This window comes from Rutidosis leptorrhynchoides, chromosome 2 (assembly GCF_046630445.1).
Source record: "Rutidosis leptorrhynchoides isolate AG116_Rl617_1_P2 chromosome 2, CSIRO_AGI_Rlap_v1, whole genome shotgun sequence".
Taxonomy (NCBI): Eukaryota; Viridiplantae; Streptophyta; class Magnoliopsida; order Asterales; family Asteraceae; genus Rutidosis; species Rutidosis leptorrhynchoides.
Genome location: NC_092334.1, coordinates 645754990 through 645776017, shown reverse-complemented (window position 1 = coordinate 645776017; position 21028 = coordinate 645754990). Strand labels below are relative to the sequence as shown.

The window sequence follows — 21028 nt, the reverse complement described above, 5'->3', positions numbered from 1 at the left end:
CGCTATGTACTCAATCTAAGGATGCGTTGTCGTCTAAGTGGATGAAAATGAATGGCGAATGTCAAAAGTATAATGGGATTGTTAGTCGTTTGAAAAAAGATTGGCGAAGCGGGGATATCGACCTTGATTTTCGTGTGCGGTGTGATCAACAATATATCGACGAGAACATGGGAAAGAAGTTTTGTAGTTATCAAGCGTGGAATTTTTTGAAGGACAAGTCAAAGTGGCTAAATCTCGATCCCGTGTTATCGGTACGAGAAACAAACGACGTGAGACCGTAGTTATTGAAGATATTGGTGAGCCAATTAATTTGAACGAAGATGTTGCAAGTGTTGATGAAAATCAGAAATGCATGAATGTATGGTCCCGATCAATTGAAACGTCCAAAAGGAAAGCCAAAAAATCGAGGAAGTCGTCCGATTCCAACCCTTCATCCCATTCATCTCGTGAGTCTCTATGCGTATTGGTTAAGGAAAATTTTGAACAAATGGTCGACCTTAAAAAGAAGTATTATCAAGATAAGCAACTTGAAATGCGTTTAAGGATTTTAAACATTACTCCCACCGAAGCGACATTGAACTAACTTATGACCTAAAGGAGCAAATTCGACGTGATGCCCGTAGGGATTTACAATCGGGATCGGGTGCGAATGACGATGAAGGCACCGAATCGGAGTAGACGACGGATAATCTAGTTGTTTGTTTTTTTATTCCAATAAGTTCTAATTTAGTTTTTTTATTGTATTGTTTTTAAATTAATGTAATGGACTCTTAGTTTTTATTTTATGGTTTTTTAACATTTATTATATATTAAATAAAATAAATATTCATTAAAATAAATAATTAAATTTAAAATTTAAAAATTATAATTGAATATAACACTGAAATTTAACACTGAACGATTTTCCCTGTTTTGACCTTAGTGTTAAATCCAATGTTAAATTTAACACTGAGATTTAACACTGAACGACTCCTAGTACTCTAAGTGTTTGAGCTAGTGGATTACAAATTGAGTAAGTGTCGAGTGTCGGACGATATAGACTAGAGCATATAGAGTGAAGATCAAACACATAGTAACATCATGCAGACTCGTAAGATTAATAAAACTAATTACGGATATTTAATTATACTACATCTGTTTCAAATTAATAGCCCACATTTCAAAATATTTATTTCTTAACTTTGACTTTAATTAATATTTTGTTTTATATATAATATTTGATAAAAGTTATACCAAATAAAAACACATACTCCGTATAAAACTTAATTTATTCATATAAATTTTATCAAATATTGTATAACAGGGGGAAAATTAAAATCAAAGTTAAGAAATAAATATAGACTTTGAAAATTCAAACCATAACTATTAGTTTGAGACGTAGAGGATAATAGAGACTTATTTATTAAGGAGTATAATAATTTACGGAATTAGGTATATAATCTCTATAAAGAAGCGATTTGATAGCAGTGTATCTCATTAACCCTAAACTTGTAGTAATAATAATTTATCTCATTGACATAGTAATGTAAAATTACTATCAGTGTAAGTGTGAATATCAATTAACGCATATACGATTCTTGTGTTATTGTTTGCTTCAATATTACATAGAGTATAATTACACAACGTATCATCTTCTAAGTACAAATCGATTTCTCTCTTTATCTTGATATCTATGCGCGTCTATTTTTATATTTATTGACCAAAAGGGCGAAAGTCCTTCAACAAGCAATCTATCTACTCTCGAGTTGAGGGATGAATGAATTTTTTCTTCCCGTTGGTAAAGAACTTCCTTTACTATTGGAGGAAAACAGACTTCCGCTATACTCTAGGGTAGAGAAAAGATCGTCAACATCTTACCACCTTCATACCACACATTCGTGGTGGTATTGTTGTTGTATAATTACTTTAGTTGGTACTTATAATTAGTTAATTACACCACTCTTATCGGTAGCGTGAAAGGAGCTCCCTTGCTCCAAGTCGTTGAAAACTCCATTGCAAGTAAGCTTCTTCACCAAGTGGTTGAAATGACCGTACTTGGCTCAACCTATGGTGTAAAAGTCCCAAAAATGAACCTATGGTGTAATTAGCTGATCAAAAATACATTTCTAATATCAAGGACAACTACTAAACATTTCACAACATACATGTAAACTTGACTCCCTCGTTTTGAAAATACATACAATAAGGTCTACCTTTCTAAAATCTTCAATTTTGCTAAAACCAAACACTAGACCCGTAAAGTGCTTCAAAAGACATCCATCAATTCACATACATAAACTTGTTTATAATGACACAAAGAGCGTTTACTTTCAAGTGAATGTATCTTCACGGGGTCTAGAACTGGAGCGTCTACTTACCAAAGGATCCTTTGACTAATCAAGCTAAGCTTTGCCCTTTTCTTTATCACTAGAGACAACGTCACCAACAACATACATTCAACTAAACGGAACAAGCAAAAGCTTAGTAAATACATAAGTGTAAATAGCTATAACATACATAAGTAGTAGTAATACTTACTACGAATAATGCTAACGGATCTGGAAGTCCAATCAATTTGTGACAATCGCACAAGGCCTGCCACCTAAGCATACTAGCTTATGCTAGTTAACTAAGCATAATTAGGATATAATCCCCATCCAAATCACATGTCACCACTTTCTTATTTGCAAATCAATTATACGTGACCCATTTACAACCTATATACTCACCTTGCAATTAGCGTCCAAAGTGATGATATAATCTGTGACGATCGCTCCAAATCCATATGGACGAACACGTCATTCATCGATTTCATTGCGAGGTATTTGACCTCTATATGATACGTTTTGTAAACATTGCATTCTTTTGAAAAGGCACACCATAAATGAATATTTAAATCAAAGGTTTTCGACATCTGATGATTTCTACATATAGACAATCACCGTAAATAATAGTTTACAATAGTAATTCCGTTGACAATGCAGTCAAAATAAGATACATGGTGATGATTTGGTGAATGCAACGTTTCCTTGATAAATATGCCATGTAAGACTCCATGCACATAGCTTGTCTAACATATAAGCAAACAGCGGAAGACTTCTAGGGAACCTGAGAATAAACATGCTAACAAGTGTCAACACAAAGGTTGGTGAGTTCATAGTTTTAGTGTTTCGCATAATCTGTATATAAAGGTGGATCACAAGATTTCAGCTGTTTCATCCGAAACGTTTATCAAAATATTCTACGATATTGAGCACCCTGGTAACTAAACTTAACGTATATATAATTTATACCCTTTGTATAATCATCTTAATAATACACACAAACCAACGTGTACGCTTCTCAAATAGCATACGTCCGTTAAAAGGCTAGCGCTCTAGCTCAGACGGGGATATCAAGCCCTATGGATCCATATACTACTACTCGCGCCCACCAGTTTTTATAACTGGCAGTTACTAGTTACCAAAGTTAAGGGATTTTCGGTTTAAACTCAGTGTAGAATTTAGTATGTACTTGTATCCACTGCGTTTAAATATATTGCATGTATTCTCAGCCCAAAAATATAGATTGCAAAAGCAATTAAAAAGGGAGCAAATGAAACTCACCTTAGCAGCACATAAGGTCATTCATCAAAAAGTGACCGTAACTCGGAATGCAAGATTAACAGTAGATCTTAACCTAGAGAACATATGTTGGTCAATACATGTCTAATAAACTAGGTTGGGTTATAGTGTATCACAATCCTAATGCTCGAGATCGACATACAAAAGTTATCAAAAGTCATTTCAAAAAGTCAATTTTGACAATTGTTCAACAAATCGAGATGTGCCTTATATAAGGATTCATTTACTTGGCTAGTAGTATTTTATCAATCTCATAAACAGGTTGTTTAAATATTAATTGCAGATTCAAAAGCAATTCCAATTAACGTCAATTATAATTCAGTTGACCATATCTTTTGATTCGTTCATCGAAATTACGCGATTTCTAAATGAAAAGTTATTGATTTTTCGCCAGCTTTCCAAAAACATGTATATCATATACCTTTTACCAGTAATATATGTATTTAATTCGTGATTCATTATAAACTGTTTAATGACTAAATTTAGCATACAAGCATGTATAAATATATACTCGAGCACTAGACATGTATACACTATTAATATATAAAAGATAAGATATGAATGCTCACGTATCAATATTGAGATTCAATATTGCAGGAAAGTACGTAGACGCAACAGAGATGATAAATACTAGGTTTGACTTGCGAACAATACCCATGAACATTACCCATAACCTCTATAGCTATAACCCATAATTTCCTTAGTTCTATCTCGTTTGAAGCTTGTTTTGAAAGTGACACGCTCATAACCTCGTCGTAATATTTTATGTATCATATTACTAAAAATATTAAGATTAATAATAATAATAATCTTAATAATATAATAATAATAATAATAATAATAATAATAATAATAATAATAAAATAAATAAATAAATAAATAAATACTTACAGAGTAATATGTGTAAAAAACATGCGCAAGAAACCTGGTATTTATAGCCATAATTCCTGATTCTGATGCCCATGCGATAGCATGGGTTTTATGCCTATTTCTCATGCGATCGCATGGCCGTCAGATCCAGCTCACATATTTTTTGTTTTCTTGTTTGTCGACATAATTAAATATAATATATATAATATATATAATTTAAATAATTAATTATATATTATATTAAATTCATGTGCATAGTTGACTTGTAATTTTCGTTCCGATGACTCGTACGTTGTCACTCGACTTATGTCCCGGTTTCGGTTTCTCGAACGCATTTTCGTACGCTTAGAAAACTCGCAATTTACGTTTTGTGACTCGTACTTTTGTCAAAATATAGTCTTAAATTATCAATAAACTATATCATTCAAAGTGTATCTTAAACTTTTGAGTGTTTTGGTCATTTACTTCTATAAATCATTGTCTCGCTATTTGTTAATATATATATAATAACAAATCGTTTTATGACCAAGTTAATATATATTTTCAACATTCATAAACACGTTTTAAATATACGTCGTAAGTTATTCATACAATTAATATTCCAACTTATCATATATATTCAAATAAATATTTAAACCAATAAGTTTAATGTACGATATCAAAAAAATTAATACATTGTTACGTTTTCAAGTTATAGTATATATATATATATGTATCTATATATATATAATTGTTCGCGAATCGTCGAGAACAACCGAAAGGTATTTGAATATATGAAAATAGTTCAAAAATTTTGAGATTCAGTTTTACAGACTTTGTTTATCGTATCGAAAATGTTAATCATACAAAGATTAAGTTTAAATTTGGTCAGAAATTTCCGGGTCATCACAGTACCTACCCGTTAAAGAAATTTCGTCCCGAAATTTGAGTGAGGTCGTCATGACTAACAATAAAAATGTTTTCATGTCGTATATGTGTTGATAAATAGAGTTTTATCACCATTGAATAATATAGATAAAATAATCCGATTATTCGAAGCGTATGAGAGAAGTTATCGTAAAGGAGTGAAATGGAGAATAGAGATTCGTCTTAACTCTTGACGTATTAACGATTGATTTCCGTAATTTAAGGAATAGAAAATCTTCATAATTTAAATAAGATTTGATTCTTTGGAATTTAAGGAAATTAAGATTTCTTTTGATTAAATGCGTAATTTGCCTCGATTGCTATGTTTGATATTTCGCAATAAATTGACCTCTTCCGTTTCATTATTTTCATCACTCTTACATCTTCTTCCTCATTTTCTATTTTCAAAAGATTGTAAAAATGCTTCATCCACTTCTGATTCTTGATATACTCCTAACTTTCATATCTGTCATTCTTCTTTTTCATCTACCACCGGAGGAAGTTATTTTCTTCTACCATTACCTTGGGGTTATAGTGTTTTTCATTCTCCCATGTCTTTATATTGCTATACGCATTGATATACACGGTTTGTAATTTCTGGGTGGTTGTTGGGTTTTATATCTTCCCTTATATTTCGATGTCTCTGCTTCTGTCTTTTTATAATCATTGACATCCACAGTTAATACTCTCTCCAATTTACTGTGATTTATTTATACTCCCATTGATATTTTGAAGCTTCATGCTTTTGTTTTATCTTCCCGACTTTAAATCAAGCGAATAATGGTCCAGAATTCGTAGGTATGAATTTCGGAATGAACATAATTAATGTTCTAAAAAAAACGGGAATAGCACAATCTGACTTGTCAAATTACCAGAATACCTCGAAAAAGACCGAATCATTAAGAAAATATTTTCTTGATAGTTTAGAGGTTAAATAGAATGAAAGAGTTATGTAACATGGTTTATAATGAGGGTATGATCTGTGAACCTTTATCATGTTCCATTAGAAACTCAGCATGACTTACTGTAATATAATCACGTTGATCAAGTGTCATTATATTATACTAACTCATGCTTCAGTTCCCAACACCACTTCAAAAATATTCATATTTTAAACTCGAAGGTTTCAGAATTTAGAAACTAAAATAGTTTCTTTTATGATGTTACACAGATATCGCAAGGAGAAAATTGATTTCCGATGAGAATGATTATGGAATTATCTCCAGAAATATGGAGGATATTTATAATGAAAGATACGATGATATCTTAGAATTTCTAATATCAGAGGATGATGAAGAATATTGTCCGCAAGGGTTTAGATTCGGAAGTAAGGTATTCGTTAATGGCTTCAGCAGACACTGAATAATTTGGATTCTTTGAAGGCAGGTTTAGTCTTTGTGATTTATCCACAGCCTCCTTCATACTTTGCTCAATCCATATTCCAGTTCCAAGCCTTCTCTTTTTCTGAGCTTTGCCAACACACTATTCTTTATCATCAAACTTTTGGCTGTTAAAGTCGTTTACAGTTTTTGCTGCTTCATCAGCATTCAAATTTATCATAACCGAATCGTTGGTTATCAATCCGAGGTGTTTTCAAAAGTTTGAAGGGTTTGCATGAAGATTGTAATTGTCAAGATACATATGATGTTCTAGAATTTTGAACGATACAATTTTTTTTCTTTTTTTTCCTTTTTTTTCTGGGTTTATGAATAGAAGTGATGTTCTAGCACAGTTTTGAAGTCAAAGTATAGCATTTGAAAGATGTAAGAATCTAAGAGTGATGTTTTCTGTTAAATCTTGGCTTGGATTCTAATTTTTCAAAATCAGAATATGTAATTGAATTTGTATGGAAACGATTGTATATCGCTGTGAGCATAGTTAATAATTTTTGAATCAAAGTTGAAGAATGTACAGTATAACATATTAATTGTGAACTTATATATTTTCCGAGTATTACCTACCCGTTAAAGATTTCACAATTAATACTTTGTACAAAAGAATTTTTTTATTACCGTCTTTATGAAAATATATGTATGTATATTTTCTTCAGATGTAATACAGATTTGATGAGTTAATATCATATTAAGCTCATTTGATTTTTGAATTGAATGAATAATCTCTAAAACATTAAGGATTACATAATCTTCGCGGAGTATTTCACTAATGAAATCAATACTTCATTATTTATTCTTATTCCTCGGTGAAGGATGTTGATGCTCGTGGAATTCTTATGAACTTCATAAGATATAAATGATGTTTTCTAGAAAGTTTCGAGTACATCGAAGATAAAAGTGTAAAATCAAACATGTAATTGATTAATACACTAAGTTCATTATGAAATGGAATTCATTGAGTTGAAACAGATATTTGTAGTTAACGATGGTTAAGTTGTTAACGAAGGATGTACATCATAACATATTAGTAATATGAATTAACCGAGTAGTATCTACCCCTTAAAATTCACACGTAATAGCTTAGTATGAAAAGATTCATGATGGTTTTAAAATTTATATATATAAGATATACATATAAATTCTTTAGATGAATTGAGTTATTACTTCATAACTCATTGATACAATATACTCGTTGTTGACTCGTAATGATGTCCACGGTGCTTTCTTGAACTGACGGAGCTTGTGATGTTAGAGGTGCTGCTGATTCTGACGATGTTGACAGCACTGACTATGCTGGTGAGGCTAAGGGTACTGTTAATGCTGTTGGTAAAACAAGTCTAGCTTGTATCTTACACCATTCGGATAAGGGTTTCTACTCTATCCGATTTAGGGTTAAGGCTAGAATAGATAATCTCTAAACTTTAGAAATTACATAATCGCCGTAGAATGTTTCTCCGATGAAGTTACGAATCCATACTTCATCGTTTGTCGTTGCTGGTACTTCTTGGTACCTATGGTGCGTATGATGTTGATATCCGACGTACAAATTGTGATGTTGAGGCGTGTGATGTGGATGTGGTTGTTGGTGGTGGTAATGATCCTGTTGGTGTGGATGATGGTGGTACCGGTTATGCTGCGGGTGCTGCTGCTGGTGTTCGTAACCCTTGCACCATATTCTCCAAAGCCACTACCCGAGCACGAAGCTCGTTGACTTCTTCTATTATACCGGGATGATCGGTGGTTTGGACGATCGGATAAATAAGATTTATAATATGGGATAGTATATAATCATGATGAGATACTCTGGAAATGAGAGAGAAAATAGTATTACGAATAGGTTCGCCGGTAAGTGCTTCAGGTTCTTCGCCAAGAGGTGAATGTGGTGGATGGAAGGGATCACCTTCTTCTTGTCTCCAATGATTAAGTAGGCTACGAACCCATCCCCAATTCATCCAGAATAGGCGATGGCTGATTGGTTGATCCATTCCGGTTACACTTTCTTCAGAGTTCATGTGAATATCCATATCGGAATAGCTGTCGGAATTTAAGGAATTTGAACTAGATACGGGATCCATCTTGTATAATTAGAGAGATGATTTTTGATATGAAATAGATTATAGAATTTGATTGGTACTCTTCAATACATAATTTACATATGTATATATAATACCAAAATCCCGTAAATTATGGAGAAATTTTTGAAAGATGGCAGTCAAAGTTTACTGTAATAGATATGCCAAGATATGAATTTTGTCTATACACTATATATGCAATCAATGCAATAAGACGCGTTTAGACTTAAGATGATAGACAGGTAATTTCTGACAAGAAATGATAAGCAAAACTTTTAACATGCAGACACAGTCGAAGTCCAGACTTACTAATGCATCCTAACAACTATCAGTTAGACACACTTATGCAAGACCTGGTTCACTAGGACCAACGCTCTGATACCAACTGTGACGATCGCTCCAAATCCATATGGACGAACACGTCATTCATCGATTTCATTGCGAGGTATTTGACCTCTATATGATACGTTTTGTAAACATTGCATTCTTTTGAAAAGGCACACCATAAATGAATATTTAAATCAAAGGTTTTCGACATCTGATGATTTCTACATATAGACAATCACCGTAAATAATAGTTTACAATAGTAATTCCGTTGACAATGCAGTTAAAATAAGATACATGGTGATGATTTGGTGAATGCAACGTTTCCTTGATAAATATGCCATGTAAGACTCCATGCACATAGCTTGTCTAACATATAAGCAAACAGCGGAAGACTTCTAGGGAACCTGAGAATAAACATGCTAACAAGTGTCAACACAAAGGTTGGTGAGTTCATAGTTTTAGTGTTTCGCATAATCTGTATATAAAGGTGGATCACAAGATTTCAGCTGTTTCATCCGAAACGTTTATCAAAATATTCTACGATATTGAGCACCCTGGTAACTAAACTTAACGTATATATAATTTATACCCTTTGTATAATCATCTTAATAATACACGCAAACCAACGTGTACACTTCTCAAATAGCATACGTCCGTTAAAAGGCTAGCGCTCTAGCTCGGACGGGGATATCAAGCCCTATGGATCCATATACTACTACTCGCGCCCACCAGTTTTTATAACTGGCAGTTACTAGTTACCAAAGTTAAGGGATTTTCGGTTTAAACTCAGTGTAGAATTTAGTATGTACTTGTATCCACTGCGTTTAAATATATTGCATGTATTCTCAGCCCAAAAATATAGATTGCAAAAGCAATTAAAAAGGGAGCAAATGAAACTCACCTTAGCAGCACATAAGGTCATTCATCAAAAAGTGACCGTAACTCGGAATGCAAGATTAACCGTAGATCTCAACCTAGAGAACATATGTTGGTCAATACATGTCTAATAAACTAGGTTGGGTTATAGTGTATCACAATCCTAATGCTCGAGATCGACATACAAAACTTATCAAAAGTCATTTCAAAAAGTCAATTTTGACAATTGTTCAACAAATCGAGATGTGCCTTATATAAGGATTCATTTACTTGGCTAGTAGTATTTTATCAATCTCATAAACAGGTTGTTTAAATATTAATTGCAGATTCAAAAGCAATTCCAATTAACGTCAATTATAATTCAGTTGACCATATCTTTTGATTCGTTCATCGAAATTACGCGATTTCTAAATGAAAAGTTATTGATTTTTCGCCAGCTTTCCAAAAACATGTATATCATATACCTTTTACCAGTAATATATGTATTTAATTCGTGATTCATTATAAACTGTTTAACGATGAAATTTAGCATACAAGCATGTATAAATATATACTTGAGCACTAGACATGTATACACTATTAATATATAAAAGATAAGATATGAATGCTCACGTATCAATATTGAGATTCAATATTGCAGGAAAGTACGTAGACGCAACAGAGATGATAAATACTAGGTTTGACTTGCGAACAATACCCATGAACATTACCCATAACCTCCATAGCTATAACCCATAATTTCCTTAGTTCTATCTCGTTTGAAGCTTGTTTTGAAAGTGACACGCTCATAACCTCGTCGTAATATTTTATGTATCATATTACTAAAAATATTAAGATTAATAATAATAATAATCTTAATAATATAATAATAATAATAATAATAATAATAATAATAATAATAATAATAATAATAAATAAATAAATAAATAAATACTTACAGAGTAATATGTGTAAAAAACATGCGCAAGAAACCTGGTATTTATAGCCATAATTCATGATTCTGATGCCCATGCGATAGCATGGGTTTTATGCCTATTTCTCATGCGATCGCATGGCCGTCAGATCCAGCTCACATATTTTTTGTTTTCTTGTTTGTCGACATAATTAAATATAATATATATAATATATATAATTTAAATAATTAATTATATATTATATTAAATTCATGTGCATAGTTGACTTGTAATTTTCGTTCCGATGACTCATACGTTGTCACTCGACTTATGTCCCGGTTTCGGTTTCTCGAACGCATTTTCGTACGCTTAGAAAACTCGCAATTTACGTTTTGTGACTCGTACTTTTGTCAAAATATAGTCTTAAATTATCAATAAACTATATCATTCAAAGTGTATCTTAAACTTTTGAGTGTTTTGGTCATTTACTTCTATAAATCATTGTCTCGCTATTTGTTAATATATATATAATAACAAATCGTTTTATGACCAAGTTAATATATATTTTCAACATTCATAAACACGTTTTAAATATACGTCGTAAGTTATTCATACAATTAATATTCCAACTTATCATATATATTCAAATAAATATTTAAACCAATAAGTTTAATGTACGATATCAAAAAAATTAATACATTGTTACGTTTGCAAGTTATAGTATATATATATATATATATGTATCTATATATATATAATTGTTCGCGAATCGTCGAGAACAACCGAAAGGTATTTGAATATATGAAAATAGTTCAAAAATTTTGAGATTCAGTTTTACAGACTTTGTTTATCGTATCGAAAATGTTAATCATACAAAGATTAAGTTTAAATTTGGTCAGAAATTTCCGGGTCATCACATAATCATACAAGCTTCCTTAGCAACCTACAATCATAAATACAACATACAACGCTTACATTACACAATAGAGATGCTTCTAGCTTAATTTCTACTATTTTAAAGTCAAGAAGTGTTCCAAAACACACTTCTTCTCTACAAAACTCCTAATGACCCATAACACTACTCAAATTGACACTTCAAACAATTTTCAACCCAAAACGTAATTCTAACATAATCATTTCTAAATTGTCAATCTTCTCTACCAAAGATTGTATTTACAAAACAACTTCTTCACAAAGTTTGTTTATTAGACGACTTTCAAAATCTTTAGCGACACCTTCTACATAACATCTTTAAATCACTAACCCATTTACTTTATTAAACACAAGATTTAATACCAATATTCACTTCTTTTAGTCACAATCCATCAACATTATGACTTAAAAATTACTAACACGAAACTCAAGAGTTGGTTACAAATCAGTGGCGGAACTTGAAAATTATTTTTAGGAGGGCGAAAGTTAAAACATAACAAAAACAAACAAATATCAACATAGTTATATTATATACGAAATTATAAGTCGGTTCGAAAACCTTCACCTCCTTTTCACAGTTGCTTCCAAACCTATCTTTTTTTTTTTTTTTTTTAACAATATCGGCATCATCCTAAGAGAATTAACCACCTTCATGTTCATTTGTCACACACGCGTTAGAGGAAAACCACATTGAGAAAATCCCCTAGAGAATTGAACTAGCGATTTGGGCATTGCCAGTGATTGAACTAGTGACCTATTAGAGTCCATACCTATCTTGTTACGAACTGAAACCATTAGAAAATTGCATAAATTCAAAGAATATAAAATATTCTACTACAACAAATATAAAACAAAGTCTATTTATGAAAAGTACTTCGGGACTAAGGAAAAAAAAGACAGAAAGACAAAGATATAAATTTATAACAAACTATATATATAAACTTAATTGCTAAAAAATCAAACAAACAGATTATACGAACATACATACAATACTAGAACGAACAAATTGGGTATTATTAAGGATTTAAGGTATCTATGAATTTGATATACTAGTAACACCAAATAAAAATAAAATAATACTACAAATAAGTATGCGGGAAAACGCGTGATTTGCACGTATCAAAGTGATTTGATTTTGAAAATTATTGAATACATCTGAAAGAAGTGCAGAACTACAAATTTTACAATTTTTAGGAGGGCAAAAACTATATAAAACTAATATATACCCTCAAATACTATAGAAAATTACATATGCAACCCCAACTTTTGGGGAGGCGAGTGCCCTCCCTTGTCTCTTAAGAGCTCCGCCCATGGTTACAATTCCATTATTAAAGTTCAATGACACAAAACTCCATTCTTCCAACTTTCAAGATCATCAATAAACTTTTACTAACCCACATATACCCCAAAATCATTAAAATTCAACAAAACCCCAATTTATCAAACACAAGAATTTAGGGTTCTTACTAATAAATTGAAATTGGAGATGATCATAATAATGATTTCTGGAACTATAACTCCTTCCATGGTAGATAGCACCACCAATTCTTCAAACCTTAACTCCTCTTCTTGCTTTCAACATCAATGGCATTTCCTTCTCTCTCTCTAAATTGAGAATGTCTTCTGTAACATGAAAGATGAAAATGGATGGCTCTAATCAGATATTTGGGTTAAACCCCGTTCATAAAAAGTTTACACATATGGTCTCTTGACTTTCTTTAATTTGGCAAAATTGCCTTGCTACTGACCGACATAGTGCACCGCGCGTTTAAAGGTTGTGCAGCGCGCACCGGTGCTAAAAGTTTGAGCGTTTTTATGCTTCCACGCTACTTTTTGAGTAATCACAATCTTGTCCAACTCAAAAAAGTTACATGCCGGAGTCAATTTTAACTTTAACCACAAGTGATTTGTTGGTTCAAAATGTTTATAGTAATTTATTCCTCCATACTAAAAAAAAATGCCAACTTACTAAGGGTGTGTTTGTTTGCCTCTTAATGGAATGGTTCAGTGCTGAATGCTGAACCATTCAGTGCGTTTGTTTCTGACTTCTGAATGACATATGGTGCTGAATGGTTCAGAATTCAGTGCTGAACCATTCAGAGATGAAACACTCTCTTAACCATTAAGAGCCTAAATTTTCTGTAATTTTCTCCTCAAATCCTATCATTAACACTTAACTAACAAGTATATTGAATATTTTATTCATGTTACACTTTGATAAGGTAATTATACTCAGTTTATATCGTTCATTAAATGATTATCAAACAGCTTATTTTCATTCAGAACAAACTTTATTCAGAGGCTTTGAATAATTCAGATTCTGAACCATTCAGTGTTAAATCATTCAGTTTTATCAAACGCACCATAATTATTTGTTCTAAAATAATTATTCATTTACAAAAATTAACTACTAAATATGAATTACTCTCTCCTATCTCGAATAACTTTATAATTGTTTAATGTGAAATTAAGACATGTAAAACTATTTTAGTTAAACAACTTTTAATAACAAAACTTAAATAAACTGTCACTCAACTTGTAGACGATGATGACTACGTCACTCACTCTTTGAGTTGTTTATTTAGTTCGACATTGTTAGATATTAATGAACCGTTTAGAAAATTTGAGAATGGATGAATGTAGATGATAAGTTGTGTTTGTTGGGGTTTGATTTGTGTTAGAAAACATTGTACTTATAGGGAACAGTAATAGTGTAATACGACCGTTTATTAGAAATCCATATACTTTATATTTTCTTAAAATATGAAATATTTAAATTTTCAAAAAGAAAAAAAGGGGAAGGAGTGCTTAGATGGAGACGGTGGCGAACCACCATTCGAAATGTTGTCAGAGTGTGGAAAAATGCCGCTCGGAGTGATGGAACGTCACTCGACGAGGTTCCGGTGGCATCTAGTTCAACTTGTTACATTTTAGTGATGGAACACATTCCAATTCATGTGCTCTAAACATAACAGATGAAAATGTTCTATACATGTAACTGGGTATGGTTGAGTGATTATTTTTACTTACGTGTACGTTATCTAACCAAGTTATCCTTTTATTCGCCCTCAAAAATTTCTATTCGCCAAAATGCCCACGCAAGTCACAAGCTACACTTGCGACTCGTGATGTCTCGGTCATGGCCGAGGATATCCAAGTCGCGACCTAGGATTTTATGCATGACCGAGTCGACACGAATCGAAAAGTCGCATAGTACCCGTGCAACATGCAACTGACCGTGTTTTATGGGCCATACACATGTCGCGTACGAGTCGCAAAGCTCACAAGGTCTACCTTGTGATTTACGTATTCCTTATCTGGATAAGATTTTCTAACCTATAATTGACTGACATCACAAAAACATCCAGTTGGCAATACACTTTCCTCATTCACTTTCGACACTTTTAAACAAAACATCAACGAATACACTTTCAACAAAATTGTGGAATCTACACTACATTTCAGATGCGATTATAGGAACATATTTACAACGAGTAAAGACAAATTTATTATTTATTATGCATGTATGTAATGAAGGAGCATTTCAATCACTTCACTTCATTTTATACTTTAAAAGAGAGTTTTTATTAAGTAATAAATGTTTTCAAAACCCTCTTAATTACCGTTAGATTGAAAAATTACGTTACAATACTCGTTAATCCAACGACGATTAATCACCCCTCAAAAAATTAGGTAATAAATCAATTGTTTAAACACTCTCCCTAAAATAATAATAGTAATAGTAATAGTAATTAATATTAATAAAAAACACGAAAACACGGGATAATCTAAAATATACAAATGCAACGCACAGCTTCCACACTCGATTTAGGGTTTCCCAGCATCAGATTTTACATGGTTTCATCTCCATCGCTTGATGGTTTCACGATCGATTTTAGAGTTTTCCAATATCAGATCTTTGACGGTGGGTTTCATCGAGTGATTGGTTGTGGCGGTTGGTTTTGAAGTGATCGATGAGTATGAAAATTTTGGGTTTTTGATCTTTTTTTAGTCGATAATCAACACCGTTGATTTGAAGGTTATGGTTTCATTGTTTTTTTAAGTGATTCTATTGAATCATCAAATAAAATTACACCAAATCAATAGATTGAATCTGAATCAATGTATCCTTATAATATGTAAATTTGTATATATTTTTCTTTTAATTCTTCTTTCTCCGATGAATGATGACTGCAAATCGATTGACGAAGATCGATCGAAATATTTATCTTCTGAAGAGAGAGGATGAAGATCGGTTCTTCAATCGATGTTTCAAGGTACCCATATTCTTTATTCAAAACCCCAATTTTGACAAATTTAATTTTCTTTCTCATTTTTGTTTCTAAAACCCTAATTTTGATTATTTTTTGCGATGTTTTAAGGTACCCATATTCTTTATTCGAAACCCTAATTTTGATTATTTTTACCGAATCTTTTTGTTTTTAATAATTGTCTTAAATTAGCACTAATTGAAACTAATCATGGTTTATCATATCGACTCAAAGCCTTTCTCAATCATGATTTAGTTTTGTCTGTTAATTCGATTTTGATTATATGTTGCTTACGATTTCACATATTGTTTCTTATTAACAGTGTGAAATCGGGGGTTGAAACAGAAAAAAAGGAAATACGGGTGCAAAATAAATCATAAATTTACGTATTCTGGATTGATATGGTAAGATATATACTCCATCATGAATATGAATATGATATCATCGAATATAGAAGTAGCAATGGCATATTATGAATCTTTACACCTTTTATTTTAAAAAATCGTGATCCAATATGATCATTGGTGTTGTTGTAATGTTGACAATATTTATACGCATTTAACTTCTCATATGGTTTTTATTAGCATTTTGTAAAGATTAAATTAATTAAAAATTCCATGCTATACTTGTTATGCATCCATTAATGTGTTGTTAAAGTTAATGTAGCAATTTGCACCCATATGCTATGTCACCGTTTTTAAATTTATGTTATGAAGTTTAGTTACAGCATTATGTTTTTTTAGTAAATTACCTTTGTGGTTGGAGGATGGGTTAAGTCTTCAAGAGAAATGAGGATAGATCCACCACCAAGATCACACCCACTAACAGGAGGCGATACAAAGTATGTTTCTGGGGGTAAAGATGTAAAATGTGTCGAAGTTTTTCAATCACGGATTCCGTTTCTTCGAAGTGTTTTTAAAGTTTTTGGTGGGCACAATACTCCTCATACCAACGAGAAACTCAAATCAGTCTCACCAAAACCACTTACCCCTTTGGTTTCAATCGTACAAATTAGTGACGGTTCTTCCATGATCAGCCTTCAGGTAAACCGTAAATGACATCTATTTTGTTTTTTTTTTTTAATATTTTGATTTTAATTTGTGCAAGTTTCATGACAAGATTATTTATTGTAGGTCATAGTGGAATCTTCGATAGCTCCTCTGAGTCAACTCATGACTACGGGAACCTTTATATTAGCTGAAGGTATTTTGCAGAAGCCTTCAATACAAGGGAAGCATGCCATCGAGCTTAAAGCGGAGAAGTTATTGCATATTGGGATAGTTGATCAAGAGACCTATCCGTTATCAAAGAAGAGTTTGCCTTTGTCTAGATTGAGAGATTATGCTCATTTTAGACCTCGAACAACCACTGTAAAAACCTTCTCATCTTATCACTTGCATATTTATCTTTTTATCAATTTAGAGGTGGCAGAATGGGCTGGTCGGATGGTAACAGGTTAAAAATGGGTTTAGGTCAAAATTAATAAGTATGGGTCGCGTTGACCTGGACCTCTACATGATTGAATTTTGTTACCATAAAATAATTTGTAAAGTATGCTTATAAATCTGATTTCAATACACGTGTAATCTTTTTGAATAAAAATTTATGGCATTTTATGCATTAAAAATACAATAGGGATAAGTTTCGACTTGTTACTTTTAAAGCGGTTTTCATTTATATATAGTTAATGTTTAGAATGCGATTACTAAAATTATTAGATTTGAACAAAAATTTGTTATTTTCTAATATAATGATTAATGAGGTAATTTGAATTAATATACACTTTTGACGACTTTCGGCCCTTTTAAAACGTATCCTCTTTGGCTATCTTTATGTAGTACCCATTAGAGACCCATGTTGACGTGTTTTTTGTTTGGGTCGAAATTGCCACCTCACCAGTCACATTAGACATGACAGTCGGTTTTCTTCTTTCGTAGGTGGCATCTATTATGAAGGTACGTAACGCATTGAATCAAGCCAGTCATACCTTCTTCCAAAAACACGGGTTTGTTCATGTCGAAGTGCCGATTATAACTGCCACCAGTACCGAATGATATTCGGATGTCTTCCAAGTTTCGGCATCAAACTTTTCTGCTAACGAATCAAAAAGAGAAGAGCCCGTTTCAATGGATGATACGGCTAATGTTAGTCTTGAAACTATAAAACTTTCAATTGCTGAAAAAGCCAAGAAATTTGAAGAACTTAAAAGAAGTAACAGTAATAGAGAAGCACTTGATGCAGCTGTTCAAGATCTTCATAAAACGAATAAATTGGCTGCAGAACTAATAGCAAGGTCAAAGTCAAAGTCAAAATCAAAGTCAAAGTCTGAAAAGTACAAGACAGGCGAGGAGTTCTTTACTAACCAGGCCTTTCTTACTAGCTCTGGTAGTCTTCATCTTGAAAGCTGTGCGTTAGCTCTTGGAAATGTATACGCATTTGGTCCAAGGTTTAAGCAGATAAATCGGAATCGAAGAAATATTTAGCAGAAAAATGGATGATTGAAACTGAGATAGCATTCTCAGAACTTGAGGTTATATTATATATAATTCTTATTACTTGAACATTCTTGATATTCTCCATTTTCATGTTAAATTATTGTTTAAACTGTTTTGTGTGTGCGTGTTTTCAGGATGTGATGAATTGTGTTGAAAACTTTTTGAAGTTTGTATCCGATTGGGTTACAGAAAATTGCTACGAGAATCTTTACTTTCTTTCGAAAAGAGTTGACAAAACCATTATCGATCGCCTTCATTCAATGGCGTCAACACCATTTGAAAAGATCATGTATGCAACCGCAGTAGAAGTCTTAGACAAGGTAACTTCATTTCACCCTTTCGAATAATGTGATGTTAGGTGTGTCAAATTGGGCGGGTCAAAGGGTCCAAGTCCAAAAGGTTCAGCCAATTGTAGAAACCATTATTAAAAACCTATATATTTATTTAAACTAACACCACATTATTTTTAAATAATGTATCTTTAAAATATATATGTTTTTAAAATATTTATGGAGAAGACTGGTTTTGGTAACCAAAATTCCAGAAACAGGGCTTTAGGCATCGTGGATGGTGCATTGCTTTTGTACAGAACAATGTGGCTACGACTGGTAAAATTCGAAAGTTCTCTAATAGGGATGTATCTCTTCTCTAAATGTCTTTTACTTGTATAAATTTCAGGTGAGAATCTGGCGTTTTCGGTTAACTTGTCCAAATGATGTCAAATCTCCTCAAGGTAAGCAAATTTGGCAAGTCGACGAGTGCATTAGTGGATATACAATTTGGAGAAATACGAATAATAACCTTTTCGGGAAGCAAGACATCGATGGGCCTCTTACACTTAATGAGATTCAAATTCGAAGCTTTAAATGGATAAAAAAGAGATCGAAGAAAATTCGTTTAGATTGGCATCAAAGGACTTTGATCCTTATGATAATTACCCTATATTTACCAAATCCCTTTTGGCCAAAATCCCAAACCAAAACGACAAGGCCAAAAAAAAAAAAACAAATCCCACCCCCCAAACTTTGAACAATTTGCAATTTCAACTCCCAAAAGAGGGGTATAAACCGTCATTCCATCATTTTAATTAATAAACTCCACCCCAATTTTTAACGGAGCATATCTTCTCACTCGACGCGCGTTAAATTTTTCCGCCACCACCATTCAACTCGAAATAATCTTGCGAACCCAACGCAACTAACTATACGCAAAACAGACGTCTTTCAAAAAACAAACTATTATGTATACTAGGTACTAACCTCGTGTATCCAAACACAACCGTACCAAAACGGTTTTTACATCAGCTATGATATGCAACCCGAAAGACCCCGCGGCATCGCGCGGGTCACTTTTGCTAGTTTCTTACTATATAGTTATTAGTCTTGAGTTTTTCAATGACAAAATTACGCTCGTCGTCTCTGAACTTGTATCCGGCCTTCTCACGCCATCCTTAAACTTTTTTTTTTGCTAACGTCGTCCCTGAACTTGTGCTTTGTAACTCTGGTCGTCCCTTCGTCTATATTCCGTCCAATTTCTCTGTTAAACTGAATCATGTGCAAATCATGTGAGGGTATTTCAGTCTTTTTATCATTTAAGTTTCACAAAATCAGATTCAAAAGCTGCTGCTACAGTACGAGTGCTCATGAGTTTCATCACTCTCTAAATTGAACTTCAATAATTGATGATTCTCACATCGAATTGATTACAGAAAACTTTTCCTAATCTCAATCTTAAGCTTCGTCGATCATCATATCAGATTTACAACAACAAATCTAATGAGATTCAGATTGTGTTCATCGTTTATGTTCTTCATCAACTGATTTGAGCTCTGAATCTATCTGAGATGTTATAGCGAAAAATAAAAATGCAGTTGTGTTCTAAATCTAATCGTGAAACACACTGCAAAAGCTTAAATCCTAACTTGAAGAATTGAGAACGAATTTGCTGGTCAAACATCAAAATACAAAAGTCAATGATTCGTTCATCATCAAATTCGTGATTTAGATGTTGTTTTTGGTTGAATTGTTGATAGTCGAGTATTAAGGAGGTGATTTTGAACGTTTTACATGAAGGATTCAAGGCCTACTAACAACTAATCATATAAATTAATTTTCATGAAGAAATCCAGATCTTGTTTTTATCTTCTCAAAATGATGAGACAAACCCAGATCTTGTTTTCATCTTCTCAAAATGATGGTGGTGCTGATGGTAATACAAGAATCATCACAGATCTGATAGACGAGCTTTGTGATTTGGCTTTGTTAATTTTGATATAAGCAAAATTATATACTTAGATGAAAGATTGAATGATGGTACTTGGTTTTTTTTTTTTTTTTTTTTTTTTTTTTTTTTTTTGGTGTTGCTCAATGATATCAGCACCATTAAGTT

The 21028-nt window shown here is 32.5% G+C and overlaps 1 long non-coding RNA gene and 1 pseudogene across 1 annotated transcript; one reads left to right on the top strand and one right to left on the bottom strand.

Annotated features, from left to right (window-relative positions):
• Nucleotides 1-2078: 2078 nt before the first annotated feature.
• Nucleotides 2079-2741, bottom strand: LOC139893757 (uncharacterized). The gene is made up of 3 exons (XR_011774689.1): nucleotides 2709-2741; nucleotides 2518-2581; nucleotides 2079-2439 (listed from the first exon to the last, which is right to left on the bottom strand). It is a non-coding gene; the product is annotated as an uncharacterized lncRNA (long non-coding RNA).
• Nucleotides 2742-16891: 14150 nt separating this feature from the next.
• LOC139890137 (asparagine--tRNA ligase, cytoplasmic 2-like) lies at nucleotides 16892-19669 on the top strand (annotated as a pseudogene).
• Nucleotides 19670-21028: the final 1359 nt, after the last annotated feature.